This window comes from Ranitomeya imitator, chromosome 1, assembly GCF_032444005.1.
Source record: "Ranitomeya imitator isolate aRanImi1 chromosome 1, aRanImi1.pri, whole genome shotgun sequence".
Classification (NCBI taxonomy): Eukaryota; Metazoa; Chordata; class Amphibia; order Anura; family Dendrobatidae; genus Ranitomeya; species Ranitomeya imitator.
The window spans coordinates 583803410-583822809 of NC_091282.1; positions in this window are offsets into that span (position 1 = coordinate 583803410).

A 19400-nucleotide genomic window follows, 5' to 3' on the forward strand; every position below is an offset into this window, starting at 1 on the left:
GTGGTTTCTTGTTCAGTCCGTAGGCCTACAGCATGTAGCAAACCGGTCAGCATCTGACTCTTAGTATAGGAGATACCTGAAAACATATCACACTTTTCCCCATAGTGCTTTTACCAATGCATGGAGAAATCATTTCTAACGAAGCGTCCTAACTTTTGTTAGAATGATGACAGGTTAAAATTTTTGGTGGTTTCTTGTTCAGTCCATAGGCCTACAGCATGTGGCAAACCGGTGAGTATTCGACTCTTAGTATAGGAGATACCTGAAAACATATCACAATTTTCCCCATAGTGCTTTTACCAATGCATAGAATGCATGGAGAAATCATTTCGAGCGAAGCGTTCTAACTTTTGTTAGAATGATTACAGGTTAAAATTTTTGGTGGTTTCTTGTTCAGTCCATAGGCCTACAGCATGTGGCAAACCGGTGAGTATCCGACTCTTAGTACCGGAGATACCTGAAAACATATCACACTTTTCCCCATAGTGCTTTTAACAATGCATAAAATGCATGGAGAAAACATTTCGAGCGAAGCATCCTAACTTTTGTTAGAATGATGACAGGTTAAAATTTTTGGTGGTTTCTTGTTCAGTCCATAGGCCTACAGCATGTGGCAAACCGTTGAGCATCTGACTCTATTAGTATAGGAGATACCTGAAAACATCACACTTTTCCCCATAGTGCTTTTACCAATGCATAGAATGCATGGAGAAATCATTTCGAACGAAGCGTCCTAACTTTTGTTAGAATGATGACAGGTTAAAATTTTTGGTGGTTTCTTGTTCAGTCCATAGGCCTACAGCATGTGGCAAACCGGTGAGCATCCGACTCGACTCTATTACTATAGGAGATACCTGAAAACATATCACACTTTTCCCCATAGTGCTTTTACCAATGCAAAAAATGCATGGAGAAATCATTTTGAACGAAGCGTCCAAACTTTTGTTAGAATGATGACAGGTTAAAATGTTTGTTGGTTTCTTGTTCAGTCCGTAGGCCTACAGCATGTGGCAAACCGGTGAGCATCTGACTCTATTAGTATAGGAGATACCTGAAAACATATCACACTTTTCCCCTTAGTGCTTTTACCTATGCATAAAATGCAAGAGAAATCATTTCAAACGAAGCGTCCTAACTTTTTTTAGAACGATGACAGGTTAAAATTTCTGGTGGTTTCTTGTTCAGTCCATAGGCCTACAGCATGTGGCAAACCTGTAAGCATCCAACTCTATTAGTATAGGAGATACCTGAAAACATATCACACTTTTCCCCATATTGCTTTTACCAATGCATGGAGAAATCATTTCTAACGAAGCGTCCTAACTTTTGTTAGAATGATGACAGGTTAAAATTTTTGATGGTTTCTTGTTCAGTCCATAGGCCTACAGCATGTGGCAAACCGGTGAGTATCCGACTCTTAGTACAGGAGATACCTGAAAACATCACACTTTTCCCCATAGTGCTTTTACCAATGCATAAAATGCATGGAGAAATCATTTCGAACGAAGCGTCCTAACTTTTGTTAGAATGATGACAGGTTAAAATTTTTGGTGGTTTCTTGTTCAGTCCATAGGCCTACAGCATGTGGCAAACCGGTGAGCATCCAACTCTATTAGTACAGGAGATACCTGAAAACATATCACACTTTTCCCCATAGTGCTTTTACCAATGCAAAAAATGCATGGATAATTGATTTCGAACTAAGCGTCCTAACTTTTGTCACAATGATGACAGGTTAAAATGTTTGTTGGTTTCTTGTTCAGTCCGTAGGCCTACAGCATGTGGCAAACTGGTGAGCATCCGACTCTATTAGTATAGGAGATACCTGAAAACATATCACACTTTTCCCCTTAGTGCTTTTACCAATGCATAAAATGCAAGAGAAATCATTTCAAACGAAGCGTCCTAACTTTTGTTAGAACGATGACAGGCTAAAATTTTTGGTGGTATCTTGTTCAGTCCATAGGCCTACAGCATGTGGCAAACCTGTAAGCATCCAACTCTATTAGTATAGGAGATACCTGAAAACATATCACACTTTTCCCCATAGTGCTTTTACCAATGCATGGAGAAATCATTTCTAACGAAGCGTCCTAACTTTTGTTAGAATGATGACAGGTTAAAATTTTTGGTGGTTTCTTGTTCAGTCCATAGGCCTACAGCATGTGGGAAACCAGTGGGCATCCGACTCTTAGTATAGGAGATACCTGAAAACATATCACACTTTTCCCCATAGTGCTTTTACCATTGCATAAAATGCATGGAGAAATCATTTCAAATGAAGCGTCCTAACTTTTGTTAGAATGATGACAGGTTAAAATTTTTGGTGGATTCTTGTTCAGTCCATAGGCCTACAGCATGTGGCAAACCGGTCAGTATCCGACTCTTAGTACAGGAGATACCTGAAAACATATCACACTTTTCCCCATAGTGCTTTTAACAATGCATAAAATGCATGGAGAAAACATTTCGAGCGAAGCATCCTAACTTTTGTTAGAATGATGACAGGTTAAAATTTTTGGTGGTTTCTTGTTCAGTCCGTAGGCCTACAGCATGTGGCAAACCGGTCAGCATCTGACTATTTGTATAGGAGATACCTGAAAACATATCATACTTTTCCCCAGAGTGCTTTTACCAATGCATAAAATGCATGGAGAAATCATTTCAAACGAAGCGTCCTAACTTTTGTTAGAATGATGACAGGTTAAAATTTTAGTTGGTTTCTTGTTCAGTCCATAGGCCTACAGCATGTGGCAAACCTGTAAGCATCCAACTCTATTAGTATAGGAGATACCTGAAAACATATCACACTTTTCCCCATAGTGCTTTTACTAATGCATGGAGAAATCATTTCGAACGAAGCGTCCTAACTTTTGTTCGAATGATGACAGGTTAAAATTTTTGGTGGTTTCTTGTTCGGTCCGTCGGCCTACAGCATGTGGCAAACCAGTGAGCATCCGACTCTTAGTATAGGAGATACCTGAAAATATATACTTTTCCCCATAGTGCTTTTACCAATGCATAAAATGCAAGAGAAATCATTTCAAACGAAGCGTCCTAACTTTTGTTAGAACGATGACAGGTTAAAATTTTTGGTGGTTTCTTGTTCAGTCCATAGGCCTACAGCATGTGGCAAACCGGTGACCATCCGACTCTATTAGTATAGGAGATACCTGAAAACATATCACACTTTTCCCTACAGTGCTTTTACCAATGCATAAAATGCATGGAGAAAACATTTCGAACGAAGCGTACTAACTTTTGTTCGAATGATGACAGGTTAAAATTTTTGGTGGTTTCTTGTTCAGTCCATAGGCCTACAGCATGTGGCAAACCGGTGAGCACCCGACTCTTAGTATAGGAGATACCTGAAAACATGTGACACTTTTCCCCATAGTGTTTTTACCAATGCATAGAATGCATGGAGAAATCATTTCGAACGAAGCGTCCTAACTTTTGTTAGAATGATGACAGGTTAAAATTTTTGGTGGTTTCTTGTTCAGTCCATAGGCCTACAGCATGTGGCATACCGGTGAGCATGCGGCTCTATTAGTATAGGAGATACCTGAAAACATATCACACTTTTCCCCATAGTGCTTTTACCAATGCATAAAATGCATGGAGAAATCATTTCAAATGAAGCGTCCGAACTTTTATTAGAATGATGACAGGTTAACATTTTTGGTGGTTTCTTGTTCAGTCCATAGGCGTACAGCATGTGGCAAACCTGTGAGCATCCAACTCTATTAGTATAGGAGATACCTGAAAACGTATCACACTTTTACCCATAGTGCTTTTACCAATGCATAAAATGCATGGAGAAAACATTTCGAACGAAGCGTCCTAACTTTTGTTAGAATGATGACAGGTTAAATTTTTTGGTGGTTTCTTGTTCAGTCCGTAGGCCTACAGCATGTGGCAAACCGGTCAGCATCTGACTCTTAGTATAGGAGATACCTGAAAACATATCACACTTTTCCCCATAGTGCTTTTACCAATGCATGGAGAAATCATTTCTAACGAAGCGTCCTAACTTTTGTTAGAATGATGACAGGTTAAAATTTTTGGTGGTTTCTTGTTCAGTCCATAGGCCTACAGCATGTGGCAAACCGGTGAGTATTCGACTCTTAGTATAGGAGATACCTGAAAACATATCACAATTTTCCCCATAGTGCTTTTACCAATGCATAGAATGCATGGAGAAATCATTTCGAGCGAAGCGTTCTAACTTTTGTTAGAATGATTACAGGTTAAAATTTTTGGTGGTTTCTTGTTCAGTCCATAGGCCTACAGCATGTGGCAAACCGGTGAGTATCCGACTCTTAGTACAGGAGATACCTGAAAACATATCACACTTTTCCCCATAGTGCTTTTAACAATGCATAAAATGCATGGAGAAAACATTTCGAGCGAAGCATCCTAACTTTTGTTAGAATGATGACAGGTTAAAATTTTTGGTGGTTTCTTGTTCAGTCCATAGGCCTACAGCATGTGGCAAACCGTTGAGCATCTGACTCAATTAGTATAGGAGATACCTGAAAACATATCACACTTTTACCCATAATGCTTTTACCATTGCATAAAATGCATGGAGAAATCATTTCAAACGAAGCTTCCTAACTTTTGTTAGAATGACAGGTTAAAATTTTTGGTGGTTTCTTGTTCAGTCCATAGGCCTACAGCATGTGGCAAACCGGTGACCACCGACTCTATTAGTATAGGAGATACCTGAAAACATATTACACTTTTCCCTATAGTGCTTTTACCAATGCATAAAATGCATGGAGAAAACATTTAGAAGAAAGTGTCCTAACATTTGTTCGAATGATGACAGGGTAAAATTTTTGGTGGTTTCTTGTTCAGTCAATAGGCCTACAGCATGTGGCAAACCGGTGAGCATCCGACTCTTAGTATAGGAGATACCTGAAAACATCACACTTTTCCCCATAGTGCTTTTACCAATGCATAGAATGCATGGAGAAATCATTTCGAACGAAGCGTCCTAACTTTTGTTAGAATGATGACAGGTTAAAATTTTTGGTGGTTTCTTGTTCAGTCCATAGGCCTACAGCATGTGGCAAACCGGTGAGCATCCAACTCGACTCTACTACTATAGGAGATACCTGAAAACATATCACACTTTTCCCCATAGTGCTTTTACCAATGCAAAAAATGCATGGAGAAATCATTTTGAACCAAGCGTCCTAACTTTTCTCAGAATGATGACAGGTTAAAATGTTTGTTGGTTTCTTGTTCAGTCCGTAGGCCTGCAGCATGTGGCAAACCGGTGAGCATCCGACTCTATTAGTATAGGAGAAACCTGAAAACATATCACACTTTTCCCCATAGTGCTTTTACCAATGCATAAAATGCAAGAGAAATCATTTCAAACGAAGCGTCCTAACTTTTGTTAGAACGATGACAGGTTAAAATTTTTGGTGGTTTCTTGATCAGTCCATAGGCCTACAGCATGTGGCAAACCGGTGACCATCCGACTCTATTAGTATAGGAGATACCTGAAAACATATCAAACTTTTCCCCATAGTGCTTTTACCAATGCATAGAATGCATGGAGAAATCATTTTGAACGAAGCGTCCTAACTTTTGTTAGAATGATGACAGGTTAAAATTTTTGGTTGTTTCTTGTTCAGTCCATAGGCCTACAGCATGTGGCAAACCGGTGAGCATCCGACTCTATTAGTATAGGAGATACCTGAAAACATATCACACTTTTCCCTATAGTGCTTTTACCAATGCATAAAATGCATGGAGAAAACATTTCGAAGAAAGCGTCCTAACTTTTGTTCGAATGATGACAGGTTAAAATTTTTGGTTATTTCTTGTTCAGTCTATAGGCCTACAGCATGTGGCAAACCGGTGAGCATCCAACTCTATTAGTATAGGAGATACGTGAAAACATATCACACTTTTCCCCATAGTGCTTTTACCAATGCAAAAAATGCATGGAGAAATCATTTCGAACCAAGCGTCCTAACTTTTGTCAGAATGATGACAGGTTAAAATGTTTGTTGGTTTCTTGTTCAGTCCGTAGGCCTACAGCATGTGGCAAACCTGTGAGCATCCAACTCTATTAGTATAGGAGATACCTGAAAACATCACACTTTTCCCTATAGTGCTTTTACCAATGCATAAAATGAATGGAGAAAACATTTCGAACGAAACGTCCTAACTTTTGTTCGAATGATGACAGGTTAAAATTTTTGGTGGTTTCTTGTTCAGTCCATAGGCCTACAGCATGTGGCAAACCGGTGAGCATGCGGCTCTATTAGTATAGGAGATACCTGAAAACATACCACACTTTTCCCCATAGTGCTTTTACCAATGCATAAAATGCATGGAGAAATCATTTCAAACGAAGCGTCCTAACTTTTGTTAGAATGATGACAGGTTAAAATTTTTGTTGGCTTCTTGTTCAGTCCATAGGCCTACAGCATGTGGCAAACCTGTGAGCATCCAACTCTATTAGTATAGGAGATACCTGAAAACATATCACACTTTTCCCCATAGTGCTTTTACCAATGCATGGAGAAATCATTTCGAACGAAGCGTCCCAACTTTTGTTAGAATTATGACAGGTTAAAATTTTTGGTGGTTTCTTGTTCAGTCCATAGGCCTACAGCATGTGGCAAACCGGTGAGTATCCAACTCTTAGTATAGGAGATACCTGAAAACATATCACACTTTTCCCCATAGTGCTTTTACCAATGCATAAAATGCATGGAGGAAACATATCGAACGAAGCGTCCTAACTTTTGTTAGAATGATGACAGGTTAAAATTTTTGGTGGTTTCTTGTTCAGTCCATAGGCCTACAGCATGTGGCAAACCGGTGAGCATCCAACTCGACTCTATTAGTATAGGAGATACCTGAAAACATATCACACTTTTCCCCATAGTGCTTTTACCAATGCATAAAATGCAAAAGAAATAATTTCAAACGAAGCGTCCTAACTTTTTTTAGAACGATAACAGGTTAAAATTTTTGGTGGTTTCTTGATCAGTCCATAGGCCTACAGCATGTGGCAAACCGGTGAGCATCCGAGTCTTAGTATAGGAGATACCTGAAAATATATACTTTTCCCCATAGTGCTTTTACCAATGCATAAAATGCATGGTGAAAACATTTCGAACGAAGCGTCCTAACTTTTGTTAGAATGATGACAGGTTAAAATTTTTGCTGGTTTCTTGTTCAGTCCATAGGCCTACAGCTTGTGGCAAACCGGTAAGCATCCGACTCTATTAGTATAGGAGATACCTGAAAACATATCACACTTTTCCCCATAATGCTTTTACCATTGCATAAAATGCATGGATAAATCATTTCAAACGAAGCGCCCTAACTTTTGTTAGAATGATGACAGGTTAAATTTTTTGGTGGTTTCTTTTTCTGTCCATAGGCCTACAGCATGTGGCAAACCTGTGAGCATCCAACGCTATTAGTATAGGAGATACCTGAAAACATATCACACTTTTCCCCATAGTGCTTTTACCAATGCATAGAATGCATGGAGAAATCATTTCGAACGAAGCGTCCTAACTTTTGTTAGAATTATGACAGGTTAAAATTTTTGGTGGTTTCTTGTTCAGTCCATAGGCCTACAGCATGTGGGAAACCAGTGGGCATCCGACTCTTAGTATAGGAGATACCTGAAAACATATCACACTTTTCCCCATAGTGCTTTTACCATTGCATAAAATGCATGGAGAAATCATTTCAAATGAAGCGTCCTAACTTTTGTTAGAGTGATGACAGGTTAAATTTTTTGGTGGTTTCTTGTTCAGTCCATAGGCCTACAGCATGTTGCAAACCGGTGAGCATGCGGCTCTTAGTATAGGAGATACATGAAAACATATCATACTTTTCCCCATAGTGCTTTTACCAATGCATAAAATGCATGGAGAAATCATTTCAAACGAAGCGTCCTAACTTTTGTTAGAATGATGACAGGTTATTATTTTTGTTGGTTTCTTGTTCAGTCCATAGGCCTACAGCATGTGGCAAACCTGTGAGCATCCAACTCTATTTGTATAGGAGATACCTGAAAACATATCACACTTTTCCCCATAGTGCTTTTACCAATGCATGGAGAAATCATTTCTAACGAAGCATCCTAACATTTGTTAGAATGATGACAGGTTAAAATTTTTGGTGGTTTCTTGTTCAGTCCATAGGCCTACAGCATGTGGCAAACCGGTGAGTATCCGACTCTTAGTATTGGAGATACCTGAAAACATATCATACTTTTCCCCATAGTGCTTTTACCAATGCATAGAATGCATGGAGAAATCATTTTGAGCGAATCGTCCTAACTTTTGTTAGAATGATGACAGGTTAAAATTTTTGGTGGTTTCTTGTTCAGTCCATAGGCCTACAGCTTGTGGCAAACCGGTGAGCATCCGACTCTATTAGTATAGGAGATACCTGAAAACATATCACACTTTTCCCCATAGTGCTTTTACCATTGCATAAAATGCATGGATAAATCATTTCAAACGAAGCGCCCTAACTTTTGTTAGAATGATGACAGGTTAAATTTTTTGGTGGTTTCTTGTTCTGTCCATAGGCCTACAGCATGTGGCAAACCTGTGAGCATCCAACGCTATTAGTATAGGAGATACCTGAAAACATATCACACTTTTCCCCATAGTGCTTTTACCAATGTATGGAGAAATCATTTCTAACGAAGCGTCCTAACTTTTGTTAGAATGATGACAGGTTAAAATTTTTGGTGGTTTCTTGTTCAGTCCATAGGCCTACAGCATGTGGCAAACCGGTTAGCATCCGACTCTATTAGTATAGGAGATAACTGAAAACATCACACTTTTCCCCATAGTGCTTTTACCAATGCAAAAAATGCATGGAGAAATCATTTCGAACCAATCGTCCTAACTTTTGTCAGAATGATGACAGGTTAAAATGTTTGTTGGTTTCTTGTTCAGTTCATAGGCCTACAGCATGTGGCAAACCGGTGAGCATCCGACTCTATTAGTATAGGAGATACCTGAAAACATATCACACTTTTCCCCATAGTGCTTTTACCAATGCATAAAATGCATTTCAAACGAAGCGTCCTAACTTTTGTTAGAACGATGACAGGTTAAAATTTTTGGTGGTTTCTTGTTCAGTCCATAGGCCTACAGCATGTGGCAAACCGGTGACCATCCGACTCTATTAGTATAGGAGATACCTGAAAACATATCACACTTTTCCCTACAGTGCTTTTACCAGTGCATAAAATGCATGGAGAAATCATTTCAAACGAAGCGTCCGAACTTTTATTAGAATGATGACAGGTTAACATTTTTGGTGGTTTCTTGTTCAGTCCGTAGGCCTACAGCATGTGGCAAAACGGTCAGCATCAGACTCTTAGTATAGGAGATACCTGAAAACATATCATACTTTTCCCCATAGGGCTTTTACCAAAGCATAAAATGCATGGAGAAATCATTTCAAACGAAGCGTCCTAACTTTTGTTAGAATGATGACACGTTAAAATTTTTGTTGGTTTCTTGTTCAGTCCATAGGCCTACAGCATGTGGCAAACCTGTAAGCATCCAACTCTATTAGTATAGGAGATACCTGAAAACATATCACACTTTTCCCCATAGTGCTTTTACCAATGCATAAAATGCATGGAGGAAACATATCGAACGAAGCGTCCTAACTTTTTTTAGAATGATGACAGGTTAAAATTTTTGGTGGTTTCTTGTTCAGTCCATAGGCCTACAGCATGTGACAAACCGGTGAGCATCCAACTTAGTATAGGAGATACCTGAAAACATATCACACTTTTCCTGTAATGATCTGGTGGCCTTGGAGCAGCATGAGACGTACTCTGGAGAAGGTGGTCCCTGTACTGACCGCAAACAATGAACCTAGCAGCGCAACTAAAAGCAGCCGTGGGGGGTACCTAACTCTCCCTAGGCCCCTCGGCACAGGCTAACATCTAAATACCCCTAAAGACAGAAACAGGAAACCTATCTTGCCTCAGAGAAAATCCCCAAAAGGATAGATAGCCCCCCACAAATATTGACTGTGAGAGGAGAGGGAAAAAACATACACAGATATGAAATCAGATTTTAGCATAGGAGGCCATACTAGCTAAAAAGAAAGAATAGAACAGAGTACTATGCGGTCAGTACAAAAACACTAGAAAAAATCCACCACAGAAAATACGGATCACCACATCTGACTAAAGACATGGGGGGTATATCTGCATCTCCAGAGAAATAGCTAGGCTGCAAAAAATCCTTCACAGACCAAGCTGGACAAGACAAAAACATGAAAATGCACAGAACTATAAGGTCCACTGCAGGTGGACAGAAAAAACAAAGCCAGGACTTATCTTTGTAGAAAAACACAGCAAACTGGAGAGACCAGCAGGGAAGTGAATCCTTCAAGAACAATGGACAACTGGCACTGATTAAAGGATCCTGCAAAGCTATATACCCCAGTCCGTCCTGCAATTAGTAGAAACACATGTCCACTCCTGCAATCCAGACACAACTGCATTACCCTCTACAACTACCAGAGGGAGCCCAAAAGCTGAATTCACAACATTTTCCGCATACTGCTTTTACCAATGCATAAAATGCATGGAGAAATCATTTTCAACGAAGCGTCCTAACTTTTGTTAGAATGATGACAGGTTAAAATTTTTGGTGGTTTCTTGTTCAGTCCATAGGCCTACAGCATGTGGCAAACCGGTGAGCATCCAACTCGACTCTATTACTATAGGAGATACCTGAAAACATATCACACTTTTCCCCATAGTGCTTTTACCAATGCAAAAAATGCATGGAGAAATCATTTCGAACCAAGCGTCCTAACTTTTCTCAGAATGATGACAGGTTAAAATGTTTGTTGGTTTCTTGTTCAGTCCGTAGGCCTGCAGCATGTGGCAAACCGGTGAGCATCCAACTCTATTAGTATAGGAGATACCTGAAAACATATCACACTTTTCCCCATAGTGCTTTTACCAATGCATAGAATGCATGGAGAAATCATTTTGAACGAAGCGTCCTAACTTTTGTTAGAATGATGACAGGTTAAAATTTTTGGTTGTTTCTTGTTCAGTCCATAGGCCTACAGCATGTGGCAAACCGGTGAGCATCCCACTCTATTAGTATAGGAGATACCTGAAAACATATCACACTTTTCCCTATAGTGCTTTTACCAATGCATAAAATGAATGGAGAAAACATTTCGAACGAAACGTCCTAACTTTTGTTCGAATGATGATAGGTTAAAATTTTTGTTGGCTTCTTGTTCAGTCCATAGGCCTACAGCATGTGGCAAACCTGTGAGCATCCAACTCTATTAGTATAGGAGATACCTGAAAACATATCACACTTTTCCCCATAGTGCTTTTACCAATGCATGGAGAAATCATTTCAAACGAAGCGTCCCAACTTTTGTTAGAATAATGACAGGTTAAAATTTTTGGTGGTTTCTTGTTCAGTCCATAGGCCTACAGCATGTGGGAAACCAGTGGGCATCCGACTCTTAGTATAGGAGATACCTGAAAACATATCACACTTTTCCCCATAGTGCTTTTACCATTGCATAAAATGCATGGAGAAATCATTTCAAATGAAGCGTCCTAACTTTTGTTAGAGTGATGACAGGTTAAATTTTTTGGTGGTTTCTTGTTCAGTCCATAGGCCTACAGCATGTGGCAAACCCGTGAGCATGCGGCTCTTAGTATAGGAGATACCTGAAAACATATCATACTTTTCCCCATAGTGCTTTTACCAATGCATAAAATGCATGGAGAAATCATTTCAAACGAAGCGTCCTAACTTTTGTTAGAATGATGACGGTTAAAATTTTTGGTTGTTTCTTGCTCAGTCCATAGGCCTACAGCATGTGGAAAACCGGTGAGTATCCAACTCTTAGTCAGGAGATACCTGAAAACATATCACACTTTTCCCCTTAGTGCTTTTAACAATGCATAAAATGCATGGAGAAAACATTTCGAGCGAAGCGTCCTAACTTTTGTTAGAATGATGACAGGTTAAAATTTTTGGTGGTTTCTTGTTCAGTCCGTCGGCCTACAGCATGTGGCAAACCGGTGAGCATCCGAGTCTTAGTATAGGAGATACCTGAAAATATATACTTTTCCCCATAGTGCTTTTACCAATGCATAAAATGCATGGTGAAAACATTTCAAATGAAGCATCCTAACTTTTGATAGAGTGATGACAGGTTAAATTTTTTGGTGGTTTCTTGTTCAGTCCATAGGCCTACAGCATGTGGCAAACCGGTGAGCATGCGGCTCTTAGTATAGGAGATACCTGAAAACATATCATACTTTTCCCCATAGTGCTTTTACCAATGCATAAAATGCATGGAGAAATCATTTCAAACGAAGCGTCCTAAGTTTTGTTAGAATGATGACAGGTTATTATTTTTGTTGGTTTCTTGTTCAGTCCATAGGCCTACAGCATGTGGCAAACCTGTGAGCATCCAACTCTATTTGTATAGGAGATACCTGAAAACATATCACACTTTTCCCCATAGTGCTTTTACCAATGCATGGAGAAATCATTTCTAACGAAGCATCCTAACATTTGTTAGAATGATGACAGGTTAAAATTTTTGGTGGTTTCTTGTTTAATCCATAGGCCTACAGCATGTGGCAAACCGGTGAGTATCCGACTCTTAGTATTGGAGATACCTGAAAACATATCATACTTTTCCCCATAGTGCTTTTACCAATGCATAGAATGCATGGAGAAATCATTTTGAGCGAATCGTCCTAACTTTTGTTAGAATGATGACAGGTTAATATTTTTGGTTGTTTCTTGCTCAGTCCATAGGCCTACAGCATGTGGCAAACCGGTGAGTATCCAACTCTTAGTACAGGAGATACCTGAAAACATATCACACTTTTCCCCATAGTGCTTTTAACAATGCATAAAATGCATGGAGAAAACATTTCGAGCGAAGCGTCCTAACTTTTGTTAGAATGATGACAGGTTAAAATTTTTGGTGGTTTCTTGTTCAGTCCGTCGGCCTACAGCATGTGGCAAACCGGTGAGCATCCAAGTCTTAGTATAGGAGATACCTGAAAATATATACTTTTCCCCATAGTACTTTTACCAATGCATAAAATGCATGGTGAAAACATTTCGAACGAAGCGTCGTAACTTTTGTTAGAATGATGACAGGTTAAAATTTTTGCTGGTTTCTTGTTCAGTCCATAGGCCTACAGCTTGTGGCAAACCGGTGAGCATCCGACTCTATTAGTATAGGAGATACCTGAAAACATATCACACTTTTCCCCATAGTGCTTTTACCATTGCATAAAATGCATGGATAAATCATTTCAAACGAAGCGCCCTAACTTTTGTTAGAATGATGACAGGTTAAATTTTTTGGTGGTTTCTTGTTCTGTCCATAGGCCTACAGCATGTGGCAAACCTGTGAGCATCCAACGCTATTAGTATAGGAGATACCTGAAAACATATCACACTTTTCCCCATAGTGCTTTTACCAATGCATGGAGAAATCATTTCTAACGAAGCGTCCTAACTTTTGTTAGAATGATGACAGGTTAAAATTTTTGGTGGTTTCTTGTTCAGTCCATAGGCCTACAGCATGTGGCAAACCGGTGAGCATCCGACTCTATTAGTATAGGAGATACCTGAAAACATCACACTTTTCCCCATAGTGCTTTTACCAATGCAAAAAATGCATGGAGAAATCATTTCGAACCAATCGTCCTAACTTTTGTCAGAATGATGACAGGTTAAAATGTTTGTTGGTTTCTTGTTCAGTCCATAGGCCTACAGCATGTGGCAAACCGGTGAGCATCCGACTCTATTAGTATAGGAGATACCTGAAAACATATCACACTTTTCCCCATAGTGCTTTTACCAATGCATAAAATGCATTTCAAACGAAGCGTCCTAACTTTTGTTAGAACGATGACAGGTTAAAATTTTTGGTGGTTTCTTGTTTAGTCCATAGGCCTACAGCATGTGGCAAACCGGTGACCATCCGACTCTATTAGTATAGGAGATACCTGAAAACATATCACACTTTTCCCTACAGTGCTTTTACCAATGCATAAAATGCATGGAGAAATCATTTCAAACGAAGCGTCCGAACTTTTATTAGAATGATGACAGGTTAACATTTTTGGTGGTTTCTTGTTCAGTCCGTAGGCCTACAGCATGTGGCAAAACGGTCAGCATCAGACTCTTAGTATAGGAGATACCTGAAAACATATCATACTTTTCCCCATAGTGCTTTTACCAATGCATAAAATGCATGGAGAAATCATTTCAAACGAAGCGTCCTAACTTTTGTTAGAATGATGACACGTTAAAATTTTTGTTGGTTTCTTGTTCAGTCCATAGGCCTACAGCATGTGGCAAACCTGTAAGCATCCAACTCTATTAGTATAGGAGATACCTGAAAACATATCACACTTTTCCCCATAGTGCTTTTACCAATGCATGGAGAAATCATTTCTAACGAAGCGTCCTAACTTTTGTTAGAATGATGACAGGTTAAAATTTTTGGTGGTTTCTTGTTCAGTCCATAGGCCTACAGCATGTGGCAAACCGGTGAGTATCCGACTCTTAGTATAGGAGATACCTGAAAACATATCACACTTTTCCCCATAGTGCTTTTACCAATGCATAGAATGCATGGAGAAATCATTTCGAGCGAAGCGTTCTAACTTTTGTTAGAATGATTACAGGTTAAAATTTTTGGTGGTTTCTTGTTCAGTCCATAGGCCTACAGCATGTGGCAAACCGGTGAGTATCCGACTATTAGTACAGGAGATACCTGAAAACATATCACACTTTTCCCCATAGTGCTTTTAACAAAGCATAAAATGCATGGAGAAAACATTTAGAGCGAAGCATCCTAACTTTTGTTAGAATGATGACAGGTTAACATTTTTGGTGGTTTCTTGTTCAGTCCGTCGGCTTACAGCATGTGGCAAACCGGTGAGCATCCGACTCTTAGTATAGGAGATACCTGAAAATATATACTTTTCCCCATAGTGCTTTTACCAATGCATAAAATGCATGGAGAAAACATTTCGAACAAATCGTCCTAACTTTTGTTAGAATGATGACAGGTTAAAATTTTTGGTGGTTTCTTGTTCAGTCCATAGGCCTACAGCATGTGGCAAACCGGTGACCATCCGACTCTATTAGTATAGGAGATACCTGAAAACATATCACACTTTTCCCTATAGTGCTTTTACCAATGCATAAAATGCATGGAGAAAACATTTCGAACGAAGCGTCCTAACTTTTGTTCGAATGATGACAGGTTAAAATTTTTGGTGGTTTCTTGTTCAGTCCATAGGCCTACAGCATGTGGCAAACCGGTGAGCATCCAACTCTTAGTATAGGAGATACCTGAAAACATCACACTTTTCCCCTTAGTGCTTTTACCAATGCATAGAATGCATGGAGAAATCATTTCGAACGAAGCGTCCTAACTTTTGTTAGAATGATGACAGGTTAAAATTTTTGATGGTTTCTTGTTCAGTCCATAGGCCTACAGCATGTGGCAAACCGGTGAGCATCCGACTCTATTAGTATGGGAGATACCTGAAAACATATCACACTTTTCCCCATAGTGCTTTTACCAATGCAAAAAATGCATGGAGAAATCATTTCGAACCAAGCGTCCTAACTTTTGTCAGAATGATGACAGGTTAAAATGTTTGTTGGTTTCTTGTTCAGTCCGTAAGCCTACAGCATGTGGCAAACCGGTGACCACTGACACTATTAGTATAGGAGATACCTGAAAACATATCACACTTTTCCCTATAGTGCTTTTACCAATGCATAAATTGCATGGAGAAAACATTTCGAACGAAGCGTCCTAACTTTTGTTAGAATGACAGGTTAAAATTTTTGGTGGTTTCTTGTTCAGTCCATAGGCCTACAGCATGTGGCAAACCGGTGAACATCCGACTCTATTAGTATAGGAGATACCTGAAAACATATCACACTTTTCCCCATAGTGCTTTTACCAATGCAAAAAATGCATGGAGAAATCATTTCGAACCAAGCGTCCTAACTTTTGTCAGAATGATGACAGGTTAAAATGTTTGTTGGTTTCTTGTTCAGTCCATAGGCCTACAGCATGTGGCAAACCGGTGACCATCCGACTCTATTAGTATAGGAGATACCTGAAAACATATCACACTTTTCCCTATAGTGCTTTTACCAATGCATAAAATGCATGGAGAATACATTTCGAACGAAGCGTCCTAACTTTTGTTCGAATGATGACAGGTTAAAATTTTTGGTGGTTTCTTGTTCAGTCCATAGGCCTACAGCATGTGGCAAACCGGTGAGCATCCGACTCTTAGTATAGGAGATACCTGAAAACATCACACTTTTCCCCATAGTGCTTTTACCAATGCATAGAATGCATGGAGAAATCATTTCGAACGAAGCGTCCTAACTTTTGTTAGAATGATGACAGGTTAACATTTTTGATGGTTTCTTGTTCAGTCCATAGGCCTACAGCATGTGGCAAACCGGTGAGCATCCGACTCTATTAGTATGGGAGATACCTGAAAACATATCACACTTTTCCCCATAGTGCTTTTACCAATGCAAAAAATGCATGGAGAAATCATTTCGAACCAAGCGTCCTAACTTTTGTCAGAATGATGACAGGTTAAAATGTTTGTTGGTTTCTTGTTCAGTCCGTAAGCCTACAGCATGTGGCAAACCGGTGACCACTGACTCTATTAGTATAGGAGATACCTGAAAACATATCACACTTTTCCCTATAGTGCTTTTACCAATGCATAAAATGCATGGAGAAAACATTTCGAACGAAGCGTCCTAACTTTTGTTAGAATGACAGGTTAAAATTTTTGGTGGTTTCTTGTTCAGTCCATAGGCCTACAGCATGTGGCAAACCGGTGACCACCGACTCTATTAGTATAGGAGATACCTGAAAACATATCACACTTTTCCCTATAGTGCTTTTACCAATGCATAAAATGCATGGAGAAAACATTTCGAAGAAAGTGTCCTAACTTTTGTTCGAATGATGACAGGTTAAAATTTTTGGTGGTTTCTTGTTCAGTCCATAGGCCTACAGCATGTGGCAAACCGGTGAACATCCGACTCTATTAGTATAGGAGATACCTGAAAACATATCATACTTTTCCCCATAGTGCTTTTACCAATACAAAAAATGCATGGAGAAATCATTTCGAACCAAGCGTCCTAACTTTTGTCAGAATGATGACAGGTTAAAATGTTTGTTGGTTTCTTGTTCAGTCCATAGGCCTACAGCATGTGGCAAACCGGTGACCATCCGACTCTATTAGTATAGGAGATACCTGAAAACATATCACACTTTTCCCTATAGTGCTTTTACCAATGCATAAAATGCATGGAGAAAACATTTCGAACGAAGCGTCCTAACTTTTGTTCGAATGATGACAGGTTAAAATTTTTGGTGGTTTCTTGTTCAGTCCATAGGCCTACAGCATGTGGCAAACCGGTGAGCATCCGACTCTTAGTATAGGAGATACCTGAAAACATCACACTTTTCCCCATAGTGCTTTTACCAATGCATAGAATGCATGGAGAAATCATTTCGAACAAAGCGTCCTAACTTTTGTTAGAATGATTACAGGTTAAAATTTTTGGTGGTTTCTTGTTCAGTCCATAGGCCTACAGCATGTGGCAAACCGGTGAGCATCCGACTCTTAGTATAGGAGATACCTGAAAACATATCACACTTTTCCCCATAGTGTTTTTACCAATGCATAAAATGCAAGGAGAAAACATTTCGAACGAAGCGTACTAACTTTTGTTCGAATGATGACAGGTTAAAATTTTTGGTGGTTTCTTGTTCAGTCCATAGGCCTACAGCATGTGGCAAACCGGTGAGCATCCGACTCTTAGTATAGGAGATACCTGAAAACATATCACACTTTTCCCCATAGTGTTATTACCAATGCATAGAATGCATGGAGAAATTATTTCGAAAGAAGCGTCCTAACTTTTGTTAGAATGATGACAGATTAAAATTTTTGGTGGTTTCTTGTTCAGTCCATAGGCCTACAGCATGTGGGAAACCAGTGGGCATCCGACTCTTAGTATAGGAGATACCTGAAAACATATCACACTTTTCCCCATAGTGCTTTTACCATTGCATAAAATGCATGGAGAAATCATTTCAAACGAAGCGTCCTAACTTTTGTTAGAATGACAACAGGTTAAATTTTTTGGTGGTTTCTTGTTCAGTCCATAGGCCCACAGCATGTGGCATACCGGTGAGCATGCGGCTCTATTAGTATAGGAGATACCTGAAAACATATCACACTTTTCCCCATAGTGCTTTTACCAATGCATAAAATGCATGGAGAAATCATTTCAAACGAAGCGTCCGAACTTTTATTAGAATGATGACAGGTTAACATTTTTGGTGGTTTCTTGTTCAGTCCATAGGCCTACATCATGTGGCAAACCTGTGAGCATCCAACTCTATTAGTATAGGAGATACCTGAAAACATATCACACTTTTACCCATAGTGCTTTTACCAATGCATAAAATGCATGGAGAAAACATTTCGAACAAAGCGTCCTAACTTTTGTTAGAATGATGACAGGTTAAAATTTTTGGTGGTTTCTTGTTCAGTCCGTAGGCCTACAGCATGTGGCAAACCGGTCAGCATCTGACTCTTAGTATAGGAGATATCTGAAAACATATCATACTTTTCCCCATAGTGCTTTTACCAATGCATAAAATGCATGGAGAAATCATTTCAAACGAAGCGTCCTAACTTTTGTTAGAATGATGACAGGTTAAATTTTTTGATGGTTTCTTGTTCAGTCCATAGGCCTACAGCATGTGGCAAACCTGTAAGCATCCAACTCTATTAGTATAGGAGATACCTGAAAATATATCACACTTTTCCCCATAGTGCTTTTACCAATGCATGGAGAAATCATTTCTAACGAAGCGTCCTAACTTTTGTTCGAATGATGACAGGTTAAATTTTTTGGTGGTTTCTTGTTCAGTCCATAGGCCTACAGCATTGGCAAACCGGTGAGCATCCGACTCTTAGTATAGCAGATACCTGAAAACATATCACACTTTTCCCCATAGTGCTTTTACCAATGCATAGAATGCATGGAGAAATCATTTCGAACGAAGCGTCCTAACTTTTGTTAGAATTATGACAGGTTAAAATTTTTGGTGGTTTCTTGTTCAGTCCATAGGCCTACAGCATGTGGGAAACCAGTGGGCATCCGACTCTTAGTATAGGAGATACCTGAAAACATATCATACTTTTCCCCATAGTGCTTTTACCAATGCATAGAATGCATGGAGAAATCATTTCGAACGAAGCGTCCTAACTTTTGTTA